General features: G+C 37.0%; 1 protein-coding gene and 1 non-coding gene across 2 annotated transcripts in view; both read left to right on the forward strand.

Annotated features, from left to right (window-relative positions):
• HCN1 (hyperpolarization activated cyclic nucleotide gated potassium channel 1) overlaps positions 1 to 22384 on the forward strand; it is a 403649-nt gene that overhangs the window by 249873 nt on the left and 131392 nt on the right. The window lies entirely within an intron of this gene.
• LOC113930019 lies at positions 13150 to 13254 on the forward strand. Its single transcript, XR_003522403.1, has one exon. It is a non-coding gene; the product is annotated as a U6 spliceosomal RNA (small nuclear RNA).

The following is a 22384-nucleotide window of genomic DNA, read 5'->3' on the forward strand; positions in this document are numbered from 1 at the left end:
ATCATGGTAAAAAGTCATGAATTCTATGTGCAGTTTTCCCCTAGTGCTGGAGTTCTCTCGTTCTCCTTGATCGGTAAACTTGGTCTTGGCTTGCTGGCTGTTTGTGCTGATCTTCTGGGGGAGGGGCCTGTTGCCGTGGTTCCCAAATGTCTTTGTGGGAGGTGGAATTGCCCCGCCCTTGTCATTCCGGGCTAAGCAAGGTGCTTGGGTTTGCTCTCAGGAGCTTTTGTTCCCTGCAAGCTCTCGGTACAGCTTTGGAGGACCAGGGTGAAAATGGTGGCCTCCCAATCTCCACCTGGAGGAGCTGAGAACTCGAGGCCCTGCTCCTCAGTGCGCCCCCAGAGAAAAGCAGTCACTCCTGTCTCCCTGGTCTCTGACCGCACTCCGTGCTCACCCGGCCTGTGACCGAGTGTTTCTATCTCTGGCACCCGACCCGGTGTGGAGTCTCCAAACCCAGCAGATCCCTGCGGTGTGCTCCTGCGCCACTCCTGGGGGGGGGGGGGAGGGAGACTCCCCAGCTCTGCCGCTTGTTGGGTCCCTGCTGGAGGAGCAGTGGCCCGACTGGGCCGCCGATCACAGTTTATGGCAACCCGGAGCTGAGAGCCCGCGCCTCGGCTCCATCTCAGCATCGGCTTCCCTGCTCCAATACCTGAGAGCTCTGCTGCACTCAGGCACCCCTGGGTTTTCTGTGACCCCAAGGGTCCTGAGACCACACTGTCCTGCGAGGGTTCCACCCCCCGCTTAGCCACTGGAGCGACGTCCCTCAACGGAGCTGGCTTCTAAGAGTTCCGATTTTGTGGCTCTATCACTTGCCAAGAGTGGCCGACGGAGGCCCCCTCCCCCGCCGTCTCTCCTCCCGAATATCACCTCGGATTCACTTCTCCACATGTCCTACCTTCCAGCAAGTGGTCGCTTCTCTGTTCAGAGAGTTGTTGCTACTCTCTTCTTCGATCTCCTGTTGAATTCGTAGGTGTTCAGAATGGTTTGATCTCTAGTCAGCTGAATTCCTGAGACCAGACAAAATCCAGGTCTCCTACTCCTCCGCCATCTTGCTCCGCCCCCTGACAATAAATTTTTCTTTACAGGTGATGTTAGCAAAAGCTACAACTTGGTCAAATCTAATAAAGCACTTGGATGTTGCAAGCTAATTTGCAAGAGAAACTAGGGTTATGTAAAAGAAAAGGCTTAATGGATTTTGACAAACACAGAAATATTCAGATATTTTAGAAAAAAGCAAAAGGATTTTTTCTCAGCAGAGCAGCTATGAGGCTTAAACATTAACCCTAAACACAGAAAATTGTGGAATTTTAAAAATGTTTTTAATAAGCCAAAACCTGGGTTTTAGACCACTGGTCACAAAAAAATAAAAAACAAAAATAAATTAAAGATAAGCCAGTGAAGTACATTCTGAAGGCAGCAGCCATTGTGTGTTTTTGTTTGTATTGTTTTGACATTTAAGGGTAGAAAATTGCAATATATTCAGCTCTTGGTATCTTGGAAACAGGCAGCAGGAAAACCACCTTAGGAAGAAAACATCTGAAGAAATACAGGGCTGACCAGTGCCAGCTGGCTGTGTAGGAGTCAACTCACGGCAAGTGTTGGTATGCCAGAGCTATTTAGCCAGCAGGACGCTGTGAATATGCCTTCCATAGTATAGGCATATACACCACTAAGGTTTTTTGTTGTTGTTTTGTGAATTTCAGATTACACTTTCCTTTTCTCTGCACTGAAGTTTAATATTTTCCTTTTCCTTTAGTTTACCAGGTGATTGGAGAAGAATTGTTTTTCCCCCTATAGTTAAACAGATATCGAAACTTGCTCAGAGTTCATATGGGGAGCAGATATTAAGCACTTCTGAACTGTCCTCAGGGACAGATCCTGTTAAAAATTTTTGCTCCTCCATGAAGAGAACTGGGAGCTTTCTATGAGTGATCACCAGACTTCATCTAAACAAGTTTGCTTATTCAAACAGTTAAACAGAATTAACTGCAGGGAGAGATGAAGCCCTTCTTCAGGTTAGAAGGAATGAGAGAATCTTGCTTGTCTAGCCTCAGGAAAGTAAACACCTGGTATCTACTTTCTCATTCCCACAGAATTGCAACACTATTCACTCATTTTTGTTTCCACACCATCAAGTTCTAAATCTTGGCTTGTCATATGCTTTGTGTGTGTTCCTTCTTCTGCCATTTCCAAACATCTGTCTGCTTCAGGTCATTATTTCATATTTAAATTATAGATAAAGCCTCCTACCTAATCAACTAGCCTCCTTTCTCACTTGACATGATTCCATGTCATACCTTCCTGTCATTAGAATTTCTTAATCGATCCATTGATCAAACAATAAAAATCAATCCATTTACTTCTCTAGTCCAGAATTACAGTAATTGTTATTCACTTTATAATTTTTGTAATTCATTTTAATCTGTACAACATGACTCAAACATGTCACATCTCTCCCTGCACCATTACTTCGCCTTTTGCATGGTTAGTTGTTTATTTTCTCTCACTTACACGGGGTTAGATTATTCTCTCCTCTGACTCTTCCTTCTCCTCATTCTTTCTTTCCATCACTACCATCTTCATATGAAATATCTTCTATCTTCTCAGGTTTAACATTACTAAATTGCTCTGTAATACTTGAAAGGATTATTTGACATCTTGATATGATTACTAATATGTTGCCAGAAATTAACCTATAGTTATTTCATGCACTCATGCCATTTATCTCCAGGGATTTAATACATGATTTTTTTTAATTTATCAAATGATCCCATAATTGGATTTCTTAGTATTAAATAAAATGCCACACAGTTGGAGCTAATTAGTATTATGTGAATATAAATTATATAAGTAAGCACTTTATTGTGTAAGAATAATGTAAGACGATACAAGCTGCTAATTCTGAACATACACCACTGCATTTGAATTTATGATAATGACTTCATACTATTCCCTACAACAAGGGACACATTTAAAGGTTTGGCAAGAAAATCACAAACCACCACTCATGTGTTGTTAATTATTCATTGTGTGATAGGCATTATATGCTAGGTAATTGTAACAAAACATCAATACCGTCTTCCCTGATTTCATTATGTTCACATGCTAAACACCCAAACTACGTAGTTAATGAAAATCATAAGAAATGATTCCTTGGGGCACCTGGGTGGCTCAGTCATTAAGCATCATGATCCAGGTCATGATCCCAGGGTCTTGGGAGCGAGTCCCACGTTGGGCTCCCTGCTCAACAGGAAGCCTGCTTCTCCCTCTCCCACCCCCCCCCCCCCGCTTGTGTTACCTCTCTCGGTTTCTCTGTCAAATAAATAAATAAAATCTTTAAAAAAAAAAAAAGAAAGAAATGACTCCTTGATTTAAAACATATTTTCTCATTAGTAATATTGCAGATAATTTCCTATGAGTAACACATAAGCCAGATATGTGTTTGTATCTGTAAGTGTATATCATATACATATACATTTATATACATATATACATATATACATGCACACACACATATATGTACAGTATGAAAACAATGAAAATGTTTTTTAGGGTAGACAGTAGTAGTAGAAATTGTTCTTCTATTGAATTATTGGTTTAATATAAATAAATGTGTCTATTAATGAAGACCTAAAATACTGAGAGGACATGTCTGTCTGTTTTTAGCATAAATTTGCAACATTGTCAGCAATAAAGAAAGTGAAAATATGTATACTAGAATACGTTAAGGTTTATTAAAGAAAACAAATCTTCAGATGCAGTTTGGGAAATAGTGTAATAGCATTATAAATTAATAGTAGCATTCCATGCCACCTGACTAGTGAAAGTAACATTTTTCTGAAAAACTTTGGAATATTTTGGTAAATTTGTTTATGAAGAGTGTTGTTTTTATTATTATTATTATGTTCAGTTAGCCAGCATATAGTAGTACATCATCTGTTTTTGATGTAGTGTTCAATGACTCTTTAGTTGCATATAACCCCCAGTGCTCATCACCACACGTGCCCTCCTTAATACCCATCACCCAGTTACCCCATCCCCCCTTCTGTAACCCTCAGTTTATTTCCCAGAGTGTTGAGTTTTTGTTGTTATTGTTTGTTTATTTTTCCCTCTAACTTTTGATTCTGAATCTTCTGTGACCTTATCTAGAAGATAAATGTCATCTTCCTAATTTCTATAGAAGGCACTTGGTTTCTGTAGAAGGCACTTTGTTTCTTTGTGTATTTTTAAAAGCAAAGCAATTAATATATTGAGGTAATTCTTAATCACAAATTTAATGTTTTTATCCTTTTAAAGTAAATCAGTAGTTTTTATGGAGTACTTTTTTCGAGCAATGAACTTGGCAAGGTCAGAGAAGTAAGTATGTGATAGACATAGCTCTTTTGTCAAAGAAGTTTACTTGGGAAGATGAGAGAAAAATAAAATTATACACTTTAAAGAAAATCCCAACACTGTAGTTGAAGAGAGTAGTTGAAGATATTTTGGAATCCACTGAGCCTCTCTCACCCTGGGGTAAGTCCTGGCAGATAATGGTGAGCTAGTGAGATGGGAGGTACAAATGTGTTACCAAGTGATTTTACTAATGAAAATTGTTACAGCAGTTCTAAGGAAATACCGGCAAGGAAGTGATAAAAATTGAACTGAATTTTGAAGAATGGATAGAATTTAAATCTGTAGAAAGGAGAAGAGCCTCCCATGCATGTAGAATATAGTGAACAAAAATACTCCTTGGGAGGAACTCTGATACAGGAAAGTCCATGGATTGTTTGGGGAGAAGCAGGAGTTTGGCTGTGGTGGAGTTTCTGGAGAAGGACTGAGAGAAAGTTAAAAAGTTAGAAAAGTTGACTGAGATCTGATTGTGAGGAACTTTGAATGCTGGGCTGAGAGAAGCTGAATTTAGGAGATTGTCACTGAAGGGTTTTTGTGTCTCTTACTATTCAACCATATGCAATAATCAGTGCCTAGTCCCTTCTGTGAGCTTGATGTTTCTCCCATTAATATCCCAGCAGCGCAAAAGAGGCTAGAAGGTAACTGAAGGAGTTTGAATGGCAGAGTTGTAAAAGGGGTGGCATATTTGATTGATACATATTTTTCTAAGCTGATAAATTATGGGGAATGAAAGGAAAATCTGCTGAATTTGGAAGGTTTTCTGGAGAGGTTTGATTGCTTTTAAAAAAGTGAGCCAGAAAATATTTATGAGCTAGACATTGGACTTTTAGCAAGTTTAACTTGGGCTGTGTACATCGGTATTTCCAACTGAAAATGGAATGTCAACTTCCTAATTTCTATAGAAGGCACTTGGTCTGTCTACACTTACACATATGTGGGTATATTTACTTAATAACTGTAAATTAGAAAATTGACACTCAACATTGAAATCTGTATTTTTCAGTTCTTTGCCTTTAAATAACAGTTGTAAAAACAAATGTGTCTCAACAGTGCATTTTTCAAAACATACTGTTCGGTTTTCATTTTTTTAACTTGATGAAAAGGTTAATAAGCTGGGTGTTGTTTTATAGGATATGCTTCCTTCACTCACTATTTTGTTGACATATTCATCCATGTTATTGCATGTTGCTGCAAAGCACTCATTTTCAATGCAGTATAATATTCCATAGTGTATGTATACTCTTGCCAGGTTTTTTTGCTGTTAAAAGCCATGCTGCTGTGAACATTTTTCTTTACATACATACCTGTGCAAGAGTTTCTCTTGGGTATTTAACTGTAAATGGACAAATTGTAGATTAAGCAAATCTCATGAATTAAAACAAGTTACCTATGACTTTCAGAATTAGAAATTAAAACCCTGTGTGCTTTTAGCACAGTCCTGGTAAATTTTGAGGAGTGGGTTAAATACAAGATAAGGAAGGGGAAGGAGGGCTTATTGGGACATCGGAGTAGAGTTCTGACCTTCGTGTTATAAGGAGCACAGAGTGTGTGTGTGTGTGTGTGTGTGTGTGTGTGTAACTTAATGCTAATGTTTTGCTATGAGTTAAAGAGACACACAACTTTATGTTATAGAAAGTCAAAAGAGTGCATTAAATAAGGTCTACCAGGTGATAAATTGAAAGATAGGCCATCCAACTCTGGGGTGCCACTTCCATGATGTTATCAGTGCCCTCCTCCATTTGCCATAGGATGCAACTGCTGCTGTCAGTGTCAGGAACGCTTCCCAACCCCAGCCATCAAGTCCACATTTCAGGTGAGAAGAGAAAAGCCAAATGGCAGAAAGGGCAACCCCAATTGGGACATCCCTTATGTTTCCAGATACCCCACCCAATAACTTTGACTTTTACCTCATTGAGTGATGAATCGTTTGGCTGCCCCATTCTTCTAAAAAGTATAAATAACCTATCTTATTATGCTGACCCCAAATCTTTGGGGATTCTGTAAGGAAAAGGGGATGGATATTGATAAAGCAGCGTGCCCCAGGATACAAGGGTGTGATATAAAAGACATCAGTTTTCTTATAATCAGATTACTTCTGTGTCTAGAATGATAGAAAGATTAATTTTAGATGCAAAAATAAACCTTAGTTCCAGAAGTTCAAATTTTCTTTTTATTAAAATGAAAAGATACCTAGAGAAGGTAAATGACTTTCTTAGGTTCATAAAGTTATTAGTGACTGCTCTCTTGAGCTGACACATTCTTGACTCTCAGGAAAGTTTATTTCTCTATCTCCATGTGTTTCTTCTCTATCTAAAGCACTATACAGGTAGGGTTGCCACAGGAAACGGATGGCTTTCTGAAGTTACAAAGTAGGGGAAGGTTTTAAAAGGGGGATGATTTCTAGTTCTGTGAAAACTGCTGCTGCTATTTTGATCGGGATTATATTAAATCTGAAGATTGCTTTGAGTAGTATGGAAATTTTAACAATATTGGTTCTCCCAATCCATGAGCATGGAATATCTTTCTATTTGTTTGTATCATCTTCAGTTTCTTTCATAAATGTTTTATACTTTTCAGAGTACAGATCTTTTACCTCTTTGCTTAAGTTTATTCCTACATCTTTTATCCTTCTTGGTACAATTGTAAATGGGACTGTTTTCTTAATATCTCTTTCTGTTACTTCACTATTAGTGTATAGAAAAGCAACAGATTTCTGTATACTAATTTTGTATTCTGTGACTTTACTGAATTCATTTATCAGGTCTAGTAGTTTTTTGGGGAGTCTTTAAGGTTTTCTATACATAGTATCATGTCATCTGCAAATAGTGAAAATCTTACTTCTTCCTTACCAATGGATGCCTTTTAATTTCTCTTTCTTGTCTAATTGCTGTGGCTAGGACTTCCAGTACTATTTTGATTAACAGTGGTGAGAGTGGACATTCTTGTCTTGTTCCAGATCTTAGAGGGAAAGCCCTCAGTTTTTCACCATTAAGTATGTTCACTGTAAGTGTTTCATATATGGCCTTTATTATGTTGAGATATGTTCCCGCTAAACCTACTTGGTTGAGAGTTTTTATCATGAATGGATGTGGTATTTTGTCAGATGCTTTTTCTACGTCTACATCTTTTTCTTCATCTATTAAAATGAACATATGGTTTTTATCCTTTCTCTTGTTAATGTGATATATCACATCAATTGATCTGTGAATGTCGAATAACCTTTGTATCCCTGGAATGAGTCCCACTTGATCACGGTGAATGATTTTTTTAATGTATTGTTGGATTCAGTTTGCTGATACTTTGTTGAGGATTTTTGCATCAACTTTCATCAGAGATATTGGCCTGTAGTTCTCTTTATTTGTGGTGTCTTTATCTGGTTTTGCTATCGGGGTAATACTGACCTCCTATCTATCCTTCCTCTTCTATTTTTTGGAATAGTTTGAGAAGAATAGGTATTTACTCTTCTTCAAGTGTTTGGTAGAATCCAAGCTGATAAAGCCACTGTGGAAAATAGTATGAAGTTTCCTCAAAAAGTTAAAAATAAAATTACCATTTGATCCAATAATTCCACTACATTTTCCCAAAGAAAATGAAAACCCTACTTCAAAAAGATATGTGCATCCCTATGTTTATTGCAGCATTATTTACAATAGCAAATATATGGAAGCAACCCAAATGTTCATCCTTAGATAAATGGATAAAAAAGATATATAGTAGAATATTACCCAGTTACAAAAAAAGGATGAAATTTTGCCATTTGCAACAACATGGATGGATCTAGAGGATATAATGCTAAGTGAAATAAGTCAGTTAGAGAAAGACAAATGATTTCACTCATATGCAGAATTTAAGAAACAAAACAAACAAAGGAAAAAGGCAAAAAAAATAGACTCTTAAATATAGAGAACAAACTGATAGTTGCATGAGGGGAGGTGAATGGGGGGATGGATGAAGTAGGTGAAGGAGATAAAGAGTACACTTATCATGATGAGCACTGAATAATGTACAGAGTTGTGGAATCATTATATTGTATGCCTGAAACTAACATAATACTGTATATTATACTTGAATAAAATTTTTTAGAAATTTAATTATTAATTAATTTAATAATTAAAAAAATAAAAAAAGGATTATTTACCAGGTTGTGAGTGAGATATTCGTGACCACAGGGGATAGCAGGGTGCCCAGGGATAGTTATCACAGAACTGTTACCAACACTGAAAGTCAGAAAAGGGGGTCTCTGAAAGATGGGGCTGCAGTGATAGGAGTAGTTCCCTTTAACAGAAAACATAGCCAACTCACTCTCTTCAAAGGGGAAGCTCAAAATACTGACTACATTCTCCTTCTTCCCTTGTATCTATGTCAGATGACTGAATCCAACTGGAAGTCAGAGGCACGGGATCCTGTCAACTATAATCTACAGGGGTCAGTTTCCTGGGTAAAGAGCAGGGTAGAGAGGGGTGAAGGACAGACATGGAGGGAAAGAGTTCTAGTATGATAGCTTAGTCTGAGGCCTCCAATAGAAACACTTGCTCACTTACTCAAATATCTTAGGGGACTTCTGGTACTTTATTGCTCCAACATCCTAGTTCCCGGCACTCCTTTGGGCTCCTGATTAACACTCTGATGTTCACTTCTTCCTCTCTCATTCCCCATGGTTTGAATGTATTAGCCTCTCTCATAAGATACTGATTCCCTGCATCCAAAGTACCTCTCATTAACTACTTGCAAGTGGTGGATAAACAACATCCCCTTGGCAAACTGTTCCAGTGTTTGCATGAAATTCTCCCATCCTAGTACCTATGCCTTGGTTCTTTCAGGGTATGAAATAATAGCTTATAGTCCTTTAAGTTTGTTCAACAAAGGAAGCTTGTATAGTGTCACAGTGTGCCCCACTATCAGTTCCCCGAAACAAGGCACATAATATTTGGTACTTTTAAGGAAGCCCAGTCTGACACAATATGATATTCATCCTAAATTCCTTTAAGTGTCAGAGAGGATACCTGTCAAAAACATAAATTCTTCATCATTAATGTTTCTCGATACAAAAGGATATATATGCAAAAGGAGAACACGCACTATTCACTTCCTAATACTCTGTGGTGAAGATAAGTCACCCCAATGTAAATGTGCAGTTTGTGCTTTGGTAATACTCCTGGGTTGGATTATGTCAGTGGCATAGAGAATTAGGTATAAATCTCCAAATTATAATAAAGTACTTGTACAGAAAGGTATTAGAACTTTCTACAGGCAAACTGCCTCTATTTATAACTCCTGCTCAAAGAAGCAATTCCCAGATGGCTTTTGTCCATAAGCATAGTATTTGCTTCCATTTCCACAATTGTGTTTGCTTTCTGTTCCCACATCTGTGTTAATCTCAGGATCCAGCTGTTGACAGTTATATTAATTTAATCAGCATCAGAGTCTAACTGGAAACTTACTATTATTTTCCTCATGGGCTTGCCGGCCTAAACATATGACCTTTTTCCTACTATAATGCCATTTAGAAAAGATCAGATTGCTTGGTTTTGAAAGCTGTTTGCAAAACAATATTAAATAGATTAGAAGTCCATTAATGCTATCAGCATTATTTTTTAGCTCAAACTCTGTGACAAGTGATTGCCCTCATTTTATATACGCATAAATATTATATAATATAAATTTAATGATATATTAAAAAAGTAGAAATACGTATTGTTTAATCTTTATGTTTACATATATTGTTGAATAAATATCATTTGATGAATATGTTTTCCCACCTTATATTGCTTGTATTTTAGCAGAGTATATTATAGTCACTTTTTCCTTGATCATTCTAAATATAGCAACACAGGATTAAAAGATAAATGAAAAATGTGATTTTATTTATTCATAAAATCAATTCTCAGACCCTTTTTTTTTTCCTAAGATGTAATTCCTAAAAAATTCTTCAGAATTTTGGGGTCCCCACTTTCCCATATGTAAACTCGTGTGGTGATAATTCTATATGCCACTCTAATAAGAGACATTCCATGCCTGTCTTCAACCTTGTCAACCTTACTTTGTAAAAATATATACCTCAGTATATTTAGAACTTCTACTTTTTTCCTTAGTATTTGTCCAGTGGTCTAAATGAGATTTTGAAATCTGCCTGAGAGATTTGTTGTTGTTCTTCTTGCTTTTGGTTTCTTTTCTGGGAGGTGTTTGGAGGATTGAAATTTTCCACCATGAAGGTATACACCTTAGCATGACCTTGATTTTTTTTTTTTTTCTCTGCATTAATGAGACCCTGGGTAGCTCTTATTTAAGGAAACTGCTTTTGTCTGCTTGGCCATATTAAATTGATCCGAGCTGACTATGGGTAACCTATTGTTTCATTTATTTACATTTTGAGTACATTCAAAAGGACTTGAGAAAAATTCTTAGTTTTATTTTGGGTGTCACGATTAAGAAGATTACACTGTATTTTTTCCAGTCACCTGCTGGAGGCAATGACCTTGTATATATTTTAGCAACGAAATTGGATATAACATGATCACTTTCTCTGCAATAGCTATGGCATGACGAAACAGCAGTTTAAAGGTCAAATACTACAGGACCTAGTAAACACAAACTATAGATTCTGTCCTTAACTCTGACCTTGACCTAACTTAGTACCAAACACTGATTTAAAAAATGGCTCCTCTGATAATTGCTGTGTGATTTTTCCAGATCATAAGATATTGCGGAAACGTTTACATTGAGATAGTCAGAAAAGTTAATTATTAGTGGCAATTTGTTTAATACTAAATTATGAGTAGCCACTTAATACCTCAGGCCATCCATCAGAAATAGTCAATTCAGTAATATTTAATGCCTGACACTGCACTAAGAGAAAACCACATTTGGATGTTCTCATTACCTACTGAGTTTTGAGTCCTACACAGTGTTGACTAGTTCAAGGTTGTTGGCAAACTTTATTATATTTAAATGTGTTCTCTCTTTTTTGGTCCCTACCTGGGGAAAGATTCTGGGAAGCCCAGGAAATTCTAAAATTTGGCAACACAGGGTTTTGCATTGCCATTACTCTTTTTAATGAGTTGGGGGTGGTGAGGAGTAGTAAGAAAAAGGATGACTCAGTGTCCCCTACTTACCAAGGATTCATGACATATTCTAATATGGAGAAACTTCCACCACTTTTATTCTCTATCCTAAAGAGAACATTGGAATATATTGAGAATAATCATATTTGATTGATTATATTTCAGAAAGCAAAAATCGTGTTTTTCGTTGTCTTGTTTTCATATACACAAGAATGATGGGAAGCTAAATAAGAACACCATATAAATACTACTGCACATTTATATACGGGCCATGCAGGCTCGCCTCATAAGACCTCTAAGAACTATTTTCACTAGGCTGGTCACATTTCCACATGTGATCACGGACCACATTTGTTACCTCCAATGTCAATGTTAGATTTGTCATCCTCATCTAAGGCAACCAACGCAACTTCTGTTAGGTTGTTGTCAGTTGATGTATATTGGGTATGTGTTCCATCTTTGGTTCCTGACGAAAATATGTAAATGATGATATTTGCGCTATTAGAGTGGTGTTTCAAATTTAACTCTCAGCACTTTGAGTCCAGAAAAGCAGAAGTATATCGTTGTGAAAGGACATTTGCCTTCCTCCCAGGAGAAAACAAGGGAGGAGAAAACTATATGAAAGCATGTCTGAAAATTAACAGGGATGCTATTCCCCTGATAAGGCACTCATGAAGGAAAGCATACCTAATAAACTTGAAATATTTTATATTATATCAGTTTTAAAATCAGCATTTAAATACATGATGAGTTATTTATGCCATCTGCTATACAGATATCAATGAGAGAATAGTTGCTTAAACTGCTAAGGACATCTGCTCCATTTTATTAAAATTAAAGTTCATATTTCACAGTGGAAATACCCTGAACCTTAATGAGAGATCCTGGTTTTCTTTGTAGTTCAAGGGAAGGTACTGCCTTTTCTACTAACAACACAATTCAATGTAGCTATGGCAACATTATAGAACAAACTACTACTCGAATATTGTTATTCTCAGTTAAATGTTTTTCCTAGATTTCATTAGTATCAGTCACTACTGGATGTTTGTGATACAAAGATGGTTAGGATATGGTCCCCACTTTTAGGGAGCTTTGGTTATACTGCTGAAGGCAAACAAATAAGCAAATGGTACAATGCAATCACGTGATAAATGGAAGCATAAGTCCTTGGGTTTCATAGATGAGAAGCTGGACCCAGCTGGGAGGGCTGACTTGGAGGGATGAAGGTGGATATTTGAGAATGTTACAAAGTGATTTGCATCTTGAAAGACTAGCTGAAATGGCCAGGCAGAGAGGAAGGAGGTCAGAATGCTTACTGAGTAAGAGAAAGCTATCTATGTAAAGGCATGGAGGAGAATGAATTGTCTTATTTGGGGAACTGCAAGTAATTCCAGGTGTCAAGAGCAGTCTGTGATTTTGTATAGAAGTTAGGAGAGTTAAAGAGTGTTGCTGAAGAGCCAGGGAGTGGCTGCATGGTGACCAGCTTGTTGTGATTATCTTGGTAGGTTTGACTATGAGGAAACTAAGCATGGAGGTGGCTGGATTGGACTTGTTGCTGGCTGTTCCAAAGAACAGACTGGAAAGGAATTAAAGTAGATGAGGTAAATTGTAATTTGTGCTATAATTTGTAGTAATCCAGACAAGAAAAATGCCAGAAAGTTTAAATGTTTTTCATTGGGATCAAAAAAAAGGAGCTCTAGTGCTCACTTTGGGAGAAACACGTAGTAAAATTGGAACTATGCAGAGATTAGCATGGTCCCTGCACAAGGATGACATGCAAATGTGTGAAGTATTCCTTATATTTTTGTAACTATGTGGGCTGGTGGATGTTAACTATACTTTTTGTGGTGATCACTTTGCAACATATATATATATATATATATATATATTGCATTGCCTAGTATATAGGCATATGCACAAATATATCAAATAATTATGTTTTACATCTTAAATTAATACATTATATGTCAATTATATCTCAATAAAACTGGCAGAAAAGGGAGCTCTATCTGTCTATTCAAAAGAGAAATAAACAATGAAAATAAACCCTATACAGCTTTAGAAATAAAAGAGCAGAATCAAAGTCCAGGGATGGTGAAAGAACAGAAGCGTCAGTTTAATATTAACCACTGCTTATAAGATGATAGGATCTTACAGTATGATATTATTGAGTTATAACATATTTTTTATCTCAGAAGTGTAAGTTGGTTTTAAAAAACCTTGGAAGGAAAACAACTGTCCTCAGAGTAATTAAGGGTTACAGTCAAGGAAGAAGTGCACTGAAGATAGGCATGGTTATTATGATGGCCAAGTCATTTTCCATAGTATAAACCTGTGATAATAGAAATAACCAAAAGCAGGGCCTCAAGCCAAGTGACATGTGTTAAAAAACAAAATTCAAATGAGTGAATTTGAAGATCAAATTGACTTTATTAAATGATTCACAAATCGGCAGCATCCCATCTACAAGTAGAGGGGAACTCTAAGGAGTTGTACAGAATGGAAGATTTTTACTGGAAAGAGGGTGGGGCAAGAAAGTGATTAGCAAAAGAAAAGGATTGTTACAGACAAGGTTGCTCTCCCTGAGGTGAAGTGGAGGGGATCTTATCATGCAAATTACTTCCTCTACCTTTGGGGGCTGGAGAGAGCCCCTGCCGGACTTATTGGAGCCTATCAGAATATTCCTGACTGATTAAGACAACATTTCTGGGGGAGACTGAAACTGCAGTTAAACTAGGTATTGAGCCCAGATTTGAGAACTTGGCCTAAATGACACCATTTTGGGTCTGTGGTTTTCTTTTTAACACACTGTGAGATGTCCTGAGGGGAAATACTGGACAGGGAGCGGGAGACAATAGAAGGATTCTTTTCAATGTTTGTTCTTTGTGTGCATTTGTTGGTTGTTTTGTGATAAACAGGTACTTGCAAGACTGCTAACCTGAGAACTATTTGGGGGTAAAGTAGAAACAGATACTGCTTAGATGCTCTTCTGCCTGGATGCTTTGGGGTCGCACAGTGGAGGGAAGGGGAAGTATGGCATGGAATCAGTTAAGTGATACCAACTGAGATGGGGGGGGTTCAGGGACAATAGGGCTTATTGATGGTAAATTCTGGTTAGATGAATTTAGTTTGGACACAGAATTTGGCGCATCTGTTTAAAGCCGAGTAGGGGACGTCCTAGTAGACAGGATTAGAGGTCAGGAGAGTGGTCTGTTTTATTTTGATGAGTCATACTCAACTCTGTTCACCTAAATAATTGAAGGTAAACTAGATTTGTTTGGGGTTTGTTGCTTGTTTTATCTGAAGGAGCAGCATAGAAGAGGGAGACGAGATTAACAGATAACTAAATTCTTGATTGGAGTGAGACTGGCCACAGCTCACTCAATAGTGGATAAGAACATATTAAAAAAAAACACCTATCTCAGTCTAGTGAATGGCATCAGAACCCATGTGATGCTTTTAGATTTGTATTTTGATGGGATAACAATGGTCATTGGATTATGAAGGTTTGTTTTCTTGAACTTATTTACTTTTCAAACGGTCCATTTTATTAACATTCAGAGTATACTACAAAGCTCAGTTACTTCTCTTACATTTTGAAGACAATGTGTTGGGCTTTGAGATACTTTAATCCTTTTCGGTTTAGCTTTAATCCCTTGTATTCTATGTTCATAGGGATATTTTTGGTCATTTAGCTTACTGAAAGAGAACTTTCCATGAATCTATTTTATGAAGATTTATTCCAAAGGGTAGATTATTGCCTTTGAAAATGCCTTAGTTCACTACTTAATTTGTCTTTTAAAATGTCTTAGTGTGTTGTAAAATAATGTTTTATTCCTATATAGGTAATGCCATCAAGATCACTACCTTAACCCAATTTTCCTGCCCCTTCTTACTCCTATGATTATATTACCATTCTAAATACTAAATAGTCTTCTCCTTTTTTTTCTACTTCTAATTTTCTCTACCTAAACTTTGTCGAAAACACCCACCCATTTTACTTATGAAATTTGCTCCTACATGGTGTAGCTTACAAATTTTGGAGAAAATATATAATAAGAATCAAATATGAATATCTTCAAATTGGCATGTATAATTAGGATTCTCAGACAACCATGCCATTATCATTGTGTAGCACTGACTAATAATAATAACAGTAATACTGTCATTTATACTTTAATGGCACCTACTGGCTTACAAATAATGTAATATATTTTACCTTTTCTGGTAAAGCTACCCTATATTTCAAGAGTGTTGATGTCAAGTAAATTTATAGACATACCTAAAATTAAAAGATTTTATTTTTTTCTTCCTTCCTTGTTTTTTTCTTCCTGATTTATTTTATTTTATTTTATTTTTTCAGATTTTCTGAATTTATTTTATTGTCCAAAGTCATGGTTTATATAGTCTGATAAGAAATATACCTTAGGGTACTCCATAAAGTGAAAGGACAAGCAAAATTATTAGTCAAGGAAATATATAATGGTAATGACAATATTTTATTTCTTATCATATTAAAGTCTCTCTTTTTTAGCTGTTACACCAACATCCAACTTCTTACACTGGCTATCTGGGTAAAGTAAATGGCATTATAAAATTTTTTATATAAACATATGTAGGAACATTGCTATATATAGAACATATACTTTCCTTAAAGAATATTTCACATTCTTTATACTATGCCATGTTTTTCATCTTGCTGATAATTACTGCATTAATGCAAAATAAAGTATGCTTACCTAAATTCTGTATCTTCTTTTGAATCATTATTTGAAAATACAGGCAAAATTAGAAAACCACACAAAAATTTCTGGAAAGCCAAAGACGTTTTTCTACATGACACAGAATGTCTTAACTCTACTATTGTCTTTCAATACTCAGGCATTTCTTAAAAATTATTTATTTATTTGAGAGAGAAAGAGAAAGAATGGGAAGGTGCGGTAGTGGGTAAGGGAGAGAGAAACTAAGCCGACTCCTAGCTGAGCATGGAGCCTGACATGCAGCTCGATCTCATGACCCTGAAATCATGATCTAAGCCAAAACCAAGAGTTGAGCACTTAATAGAATGTGCCACACAGGCTCCCCCCATGCCTTTTATAATAGAGAATTATTGAGAATTTAGCTATCTCACAGACACTTATTATTTATTTTATTTGGCACGTATCTATATAGCATTTACTCTGTGCCAGTTGCTAGTCTAAGTGTTTCTTAAGTATAAGGTTAATAGTTTTATTAGCATATCTATTCTATAGGTGAGGATACTAATGCATAGAGTTTAAGTCATTTGCCCAAGTGCCAAGAAAAGGCATAGTATTTATATAAATATATAAGATGCAAATTAAAGTATGCCTGAAAACTGGAAAAAGCTAAATGGAGTGAAGGTTAAACACTTTTGTTCTCTGCATTTATATTTATTCCTCTTTAGGCCAGTTACCTTATTAACTTACATAATATTTTTAGCATTATAGTGAATGTTTTAAATTTTATTTTATGTTGTGTTAGTTACCATACATTACATCATTAGTTTTTGATGTAGTGTTCCATGATTCATTGTTTGCGTTATAACACCCAGTGCTCCATGCAGTGCGTGCCCTCCTTAATACCCATCACCAGGCTAACCCATCCCCCCACCCCTCTCCCCTCTAGAACCCTCAGTTTGTTTCTCAGAGTCCATAGTCTCTCATGGTTCGTCTCCCCCTCTGATTCTCCCCCTTCATTTTTCCCTTCCTACTATCTTCTTTTTTTTTTTTTTTTTTTTAACCATATAATGTATTATTTGTTTCAGAGGTACAGGTCTGTGATTCATCAGTCTTACACAATTCACAGTGCTCACCATAGCACATACCCTCCCCAATGTCTACCACCCAGCCACCCCCCATCCCTCCCACCCCCCACCACTCCAGCCACCCTCACTTTGTTTCCTGAGATTAATAATTCCTCATATCAGTGAGATCATATGATACTTGTCTTTCTCTGATTGACTTATTTTGCTTAGCATAATACCCTCTAGTTCTAGCCACGTCATTGCAAATGGCAAGATTTCGTTTGTTTTTTTTTTCTTGATGGCTGCATAATATTCCATTGTATGTATACACCACATCTTCTTTATCCATTCATCTGTTGATGGACATCTTGGCTCTTTCCATAGCTTGGCTATTGTGGACATTGCTGCTATAAACATTGGGGTGCACGTACCCCTTTGGATCGCTACATTTGTATCTTTGGGGTAAATACCCAGTAGTACAATTGCTGGGTCATAGGGTAGCTCTATTTTCAACTTTTTGAGGAACCTCCATACTGTTTTTCCAGAGTGGCTGCACCAGCTTGCATTCCCACCAACAGTGTAGGAGGGCTACCCTTTCTCTGCTTCCTCACCAACATCTGTCGTTTCCTGACTTGTTAATTTTAGCTAATCTGACTGGTGTGAGATGGTATCTCATTGAGGTTTTGATTTGGATTTCCCTGATGCCTAGTGATGTTGAGCACTTTTTCATGTGTCTGTTGGCCATTTGGATGTCTTCTTTGGAAAAATGTCTGTTCATGTCTTCTGCCCATTTCTTGATTGGATTATTTAGTCTTTGGATGTTGAGTTTGATAAGTTTTAATACACCCCCTATCCCCTTGCTTGGATTCTACCTTCATCATAAATGATAAATGCTCTAGGATCTAGTCTCCTGTGTGTTACTCATTTTCTATTTGAAGTTGCTGTAGCTCTCACTATACCTCATATGGAAATATATATATCTGATTTTTCAATTTTTGCCAGCCTTCTAGAGTGACTCCCCACTAACCAAGCATGCCACCTCACTATAACAGAATAGAGGATAAAAAGAACCTTTGAATGATTCCATTTTAACCACATAATATACTTCCAATGATAGCCAAAGCTAAGCCATGGACATATCAAAGCAATGGTAATCTGCCTATACCCCATCTTATGTATACGGGATACACATTTACTCCCGTCCTATCTTCTTTCATTTGAAAGATCTGATCTCTCATATTTGCCTTTAATTTATGGCCTTCAAGCCTTATCCTTCCCTAAAGAATTTGTTTTGGGATGCTCTTCATGCTCTGTTCATGCTGTGTTAGTCTATGCTTATACAATTCTAGTGTCTTGGGAGTCAGTCCTGAAACCTTTGGGGCCAGCCAAGGAACCTGTAGATCATGGCAAGAGGATATTTGAATAATGACTTAGAAGTAATGTACAGGCATTTAAATCATAACCTTCCAGAAATTATGACATTGACTTCCTTACCTAAAACAGAAGGACTCAAGGTATTTCTAGCCTCTTAGAAAAAGATATGGGAGCAGTTTTTGAGTACGCCATTCTTTGTCTAGATTCTGATTGGAAAATTGGGTACTCTTTTCCCAAACCTCATCTACAGTGTGATCGAAGTTGTCTCACTGAGGTTTACTGCTGCTTCCCTCTCCATTGTCCAGAGAAGCTGGTATCACAATGCTACCAGGGACAGCACACAGATTGTACACGAGGGAGACTGCTATGCTACACCTTTTCCAGGCAAGCCTGGGGTAGAAATACACATATACCCACATGCGAATACAGTAGAAGATTTTGTTAACCTTTGTCACCAGTGCCCAAGGAAAATGAAGATGGAAGACTATTGACTCATTGGAGCAGATTAATCATTTTAGAACTAGCTGGGGAAAATCTGGCATGAGTCATGGAAGCGATGCGCAAAAGAAATGATTAAGCTTTGAATGTTTACTTCTTCTCTCTGAGCAATCCCTACTGACCAAGAAATGCATGCTGTTAATTGTTAAGACATTCTCTTGCTTTGCCAGTAAGCCATAGTTGTTTCCTTCCACATCAGAGGAAATTAAGGAAGACGTCTCTCTGATGTGTCTGGAGATGTGCTTTATAGTCTATCAGTTTGTGGAAAATTTAGCATTTTGCCTGAGTAAGATATTATAGGTCAGTCTTCTACAGGAATTGTACTAAGCAGTGTGCTCTTCTCAGGAATTACTAATTATTATGCCTCACAACCAAAGTGGTCAGAACTGTATGAGGTGTTGGCATTAGGTAATATTATAACTGAAAATAAGAATTCTACCAGAGTATTCAGGGATACTCCAGTTTGGGTAGCTTTTTTATGCTCATATTTTTTTTATCATGCATAAACAGACTAAAAATTGCTTTTCTAAAAGTAAACTATATTTCCTCTCGATGCCATAAGTAAATAGCTAGAATATGCTAATTAGCATGATTTCAAATGGAATCCACTAACGTTCAAAAGGAACCTGCTTCACATTAATATGTTCTTTGGATAGTAATATCATGGTTAAATATGGGACAATTGTCCATATATTTTTATTCTAACTTTAAAGAATTAAAATGAGCTCATCAGAAATGGGAATTATGTCTGAATCACCATTTTCCTAGCCTTCCTCTAAGCTGGTAGAATCAAAAGCTAGAAGAAGAGAAAAAAAGAAAAAATAAACAGATTGTTTCAATTTATTTTCTTTCTGTTTTATAGTTTGTTTGCTTATAGATTTCCAAGTCAGTCTATATCTGAATTCAGAGATATGGCGGAAGCAAGATAGTCTAAGCCTTGAAAATCAATCAATCAATTTCTGTTCTATCCTTCCCTCTCTCATTTCACACACACACACACACACACACACACACACACACACACACACACTCACACTCAAATGTAATGTGAATGGAGAATTGATTTATCAGAGACAACTGAGACTCCAGGAATTTAACCTTTCTAAATACTAGTAATAAGTGTATTTGGTTTGACTCTATTGATCAAGAAGTTGCTTTTTGCCTCTGTTAAGTACTATTTGGTATTTGAATTTTCTGTGAAGTTGTACATGAGGTCAGGGAGTCCACACCTTATAAAACCTACATTTGTATAAGGCTTATATGGACTTAGGGAGTCAAAGCAGAATATTCTCTCAGAGCAGTAACTGACACAGAAGCCTTACATACTAAGAATACACTGAGTACACATCATAGGATAAGATGCTTTAAGTTGGAGTTAGGCTTCTAAAAATAACTGTAAGTGCTCAATCTTTCTGCTTTTTACACAGTGGAGGATTTCCTAGGCTTATCCTGTTAGATTGCATAATCAATACACCAAGTTCTAGCATTACTTATAATTTAAGGCTTTATTTGTTCATCTGCAATTTAAGGTCATGCCTTTAGAATTAAATAACATGTGCTGTTGCTGACTTGTGTCATTGCTATTTTGCTGTAAATAAGAAGATGAATTTGGGGCACCTGTGTGGCTCAGTTGGTTAAGCATCTGCCTTCGGCTCCAGTTATGATCCTGGAGTCCTGGAATCGAGCCGCACACTGGGCTCCCTGCTGAGCAGGAAGTCTGCTTCTCCCTCTGCCCTTCACCCCACTCATGCTTTTGTTCTCTCTCAAATAAGTAAATTAAAAAAAAAGATAAATTTAAAAGCATTTTTCTTCTTTCCTTTTCTTTTTAAGATTTTTATTTATTTGACAGAGAGAAACACAGCGAGAGAGGGAACACAAGCAGAGAGAGTAGAAGAGGGAGAAGCAGGCTTCCCGCTGAGCAGGGAGCGATCCCAGGACCCTGGGATCATGACCTGAGTCAAAGGCAGACGCTTAACGACTGAGCCACCCAGGTGCCCCATCTTTTTCTTTTTTTTTTAACTTGGGAAGTTCAAGCTGCACCTACTACAAACACACACAAATGGGACTGTGGTTGAAGCTGCGGGTTCTATGTTCTGTGACTGCCACATAAACTTACGCTCCCCACACTTAGACTGACCTCTTCTGATTTGGAGCAAAGCTATTTTATTGGTTGAATTGTGCCCCCCAAAAAGATATGTTGAAGTTGTAACGCCCGAGCATCTGCCAATGTGACCTTATTTGTAAATAAGATCTTTGCAGATGTAATCAAGATGAGGTCATTAGAGGGGCCTTAATCCAGCATGACTTTTGTCCTTACAAGAAGAGGAAAACATCGTCTGACAACAGAGGCAGAGATTGGAGTGATGTAGCCCTAAGCCCAGGAATGCCAATAATTACAGCCTCCACCAGAAGTTGGAAGAATCAAAGGAAGTCCGGCTGACTTTGATATCAAAGTTTTAGGCTACAAAACAATGAGAGAATAAAGGTCTTTGGCTTAGAAAAAGAAAGTATCTCTCTAAAGTAACAGGATAACTTTAACCGGTATCATTTATCTTTTAAACTAGTGATTGAAATAACTTTAGCATAGGGAAATAGTTTTCTATAGTTTAATTAGCCACTAACCTAATAAGCATGCATTTTTCTGAAATAGGTAACTCCATGGTAATGTTGGGTAATACAGATCATAGTGGATACCCTCATCATTTTACCCAGATAGAATGTAATAATAATTTGACTTGTAATATCACTTTCAAAATGGAGATGGTTTAACCCCAAGCCATGGTTGATTTTTTTTCCTCTTAAATACCCATATGTAAGCAGAGTACAGGATAGCAATTATTAAGCAATTACAGCTTAAATTACAGTTGTACTGTGTCTGTAGTTGGCAGGTCAGAGACCCAATGGGAAGATACTACTTCTTATCATGAGGCCATAGGCAAGTTAATGAAACTGAATTTCATCCTCCTCAGTAAAATGAAGATAATAAAGGCTGTTCTAGCTACCATAAGGTTGCTGTGATATTCACTAGGTCAAATTAGATTCTTATTGTAAGAGATCTATATAAACCATACTCAGTGTTTTTGTTGGTAGTGATATTTCGATTATTATAGTGACAATGCCAAGCTAATGGAAGCAATACTTGCAAGCATGTAAAGACATGAGGGCTTTTTTGTTTTTCAATCCTTAGGCAAACCAGATGAGACCATGGGCAAGTAACAATATTTTCTGACTTTGAAATGTATTGTTCCTTGCATATTAGATTAAAATAGAGTTGGATAGTCTGAATACACTTATTTGT

Source organism: Zalophus californianus, chromosome 5 (assembly GCF_009762305.2).
Source record: "Zalophus californianus isolate mZalCal1 chromosome 5, mZalCal1.pri.v2, whole genome shotgun sequence".
Classification (NCBI taxonomy): Eukaryota; Metazoa; Chordata; class Mammalia; order Carnivora; family Otariidae; genus Zalophus; species Zalophus californianus.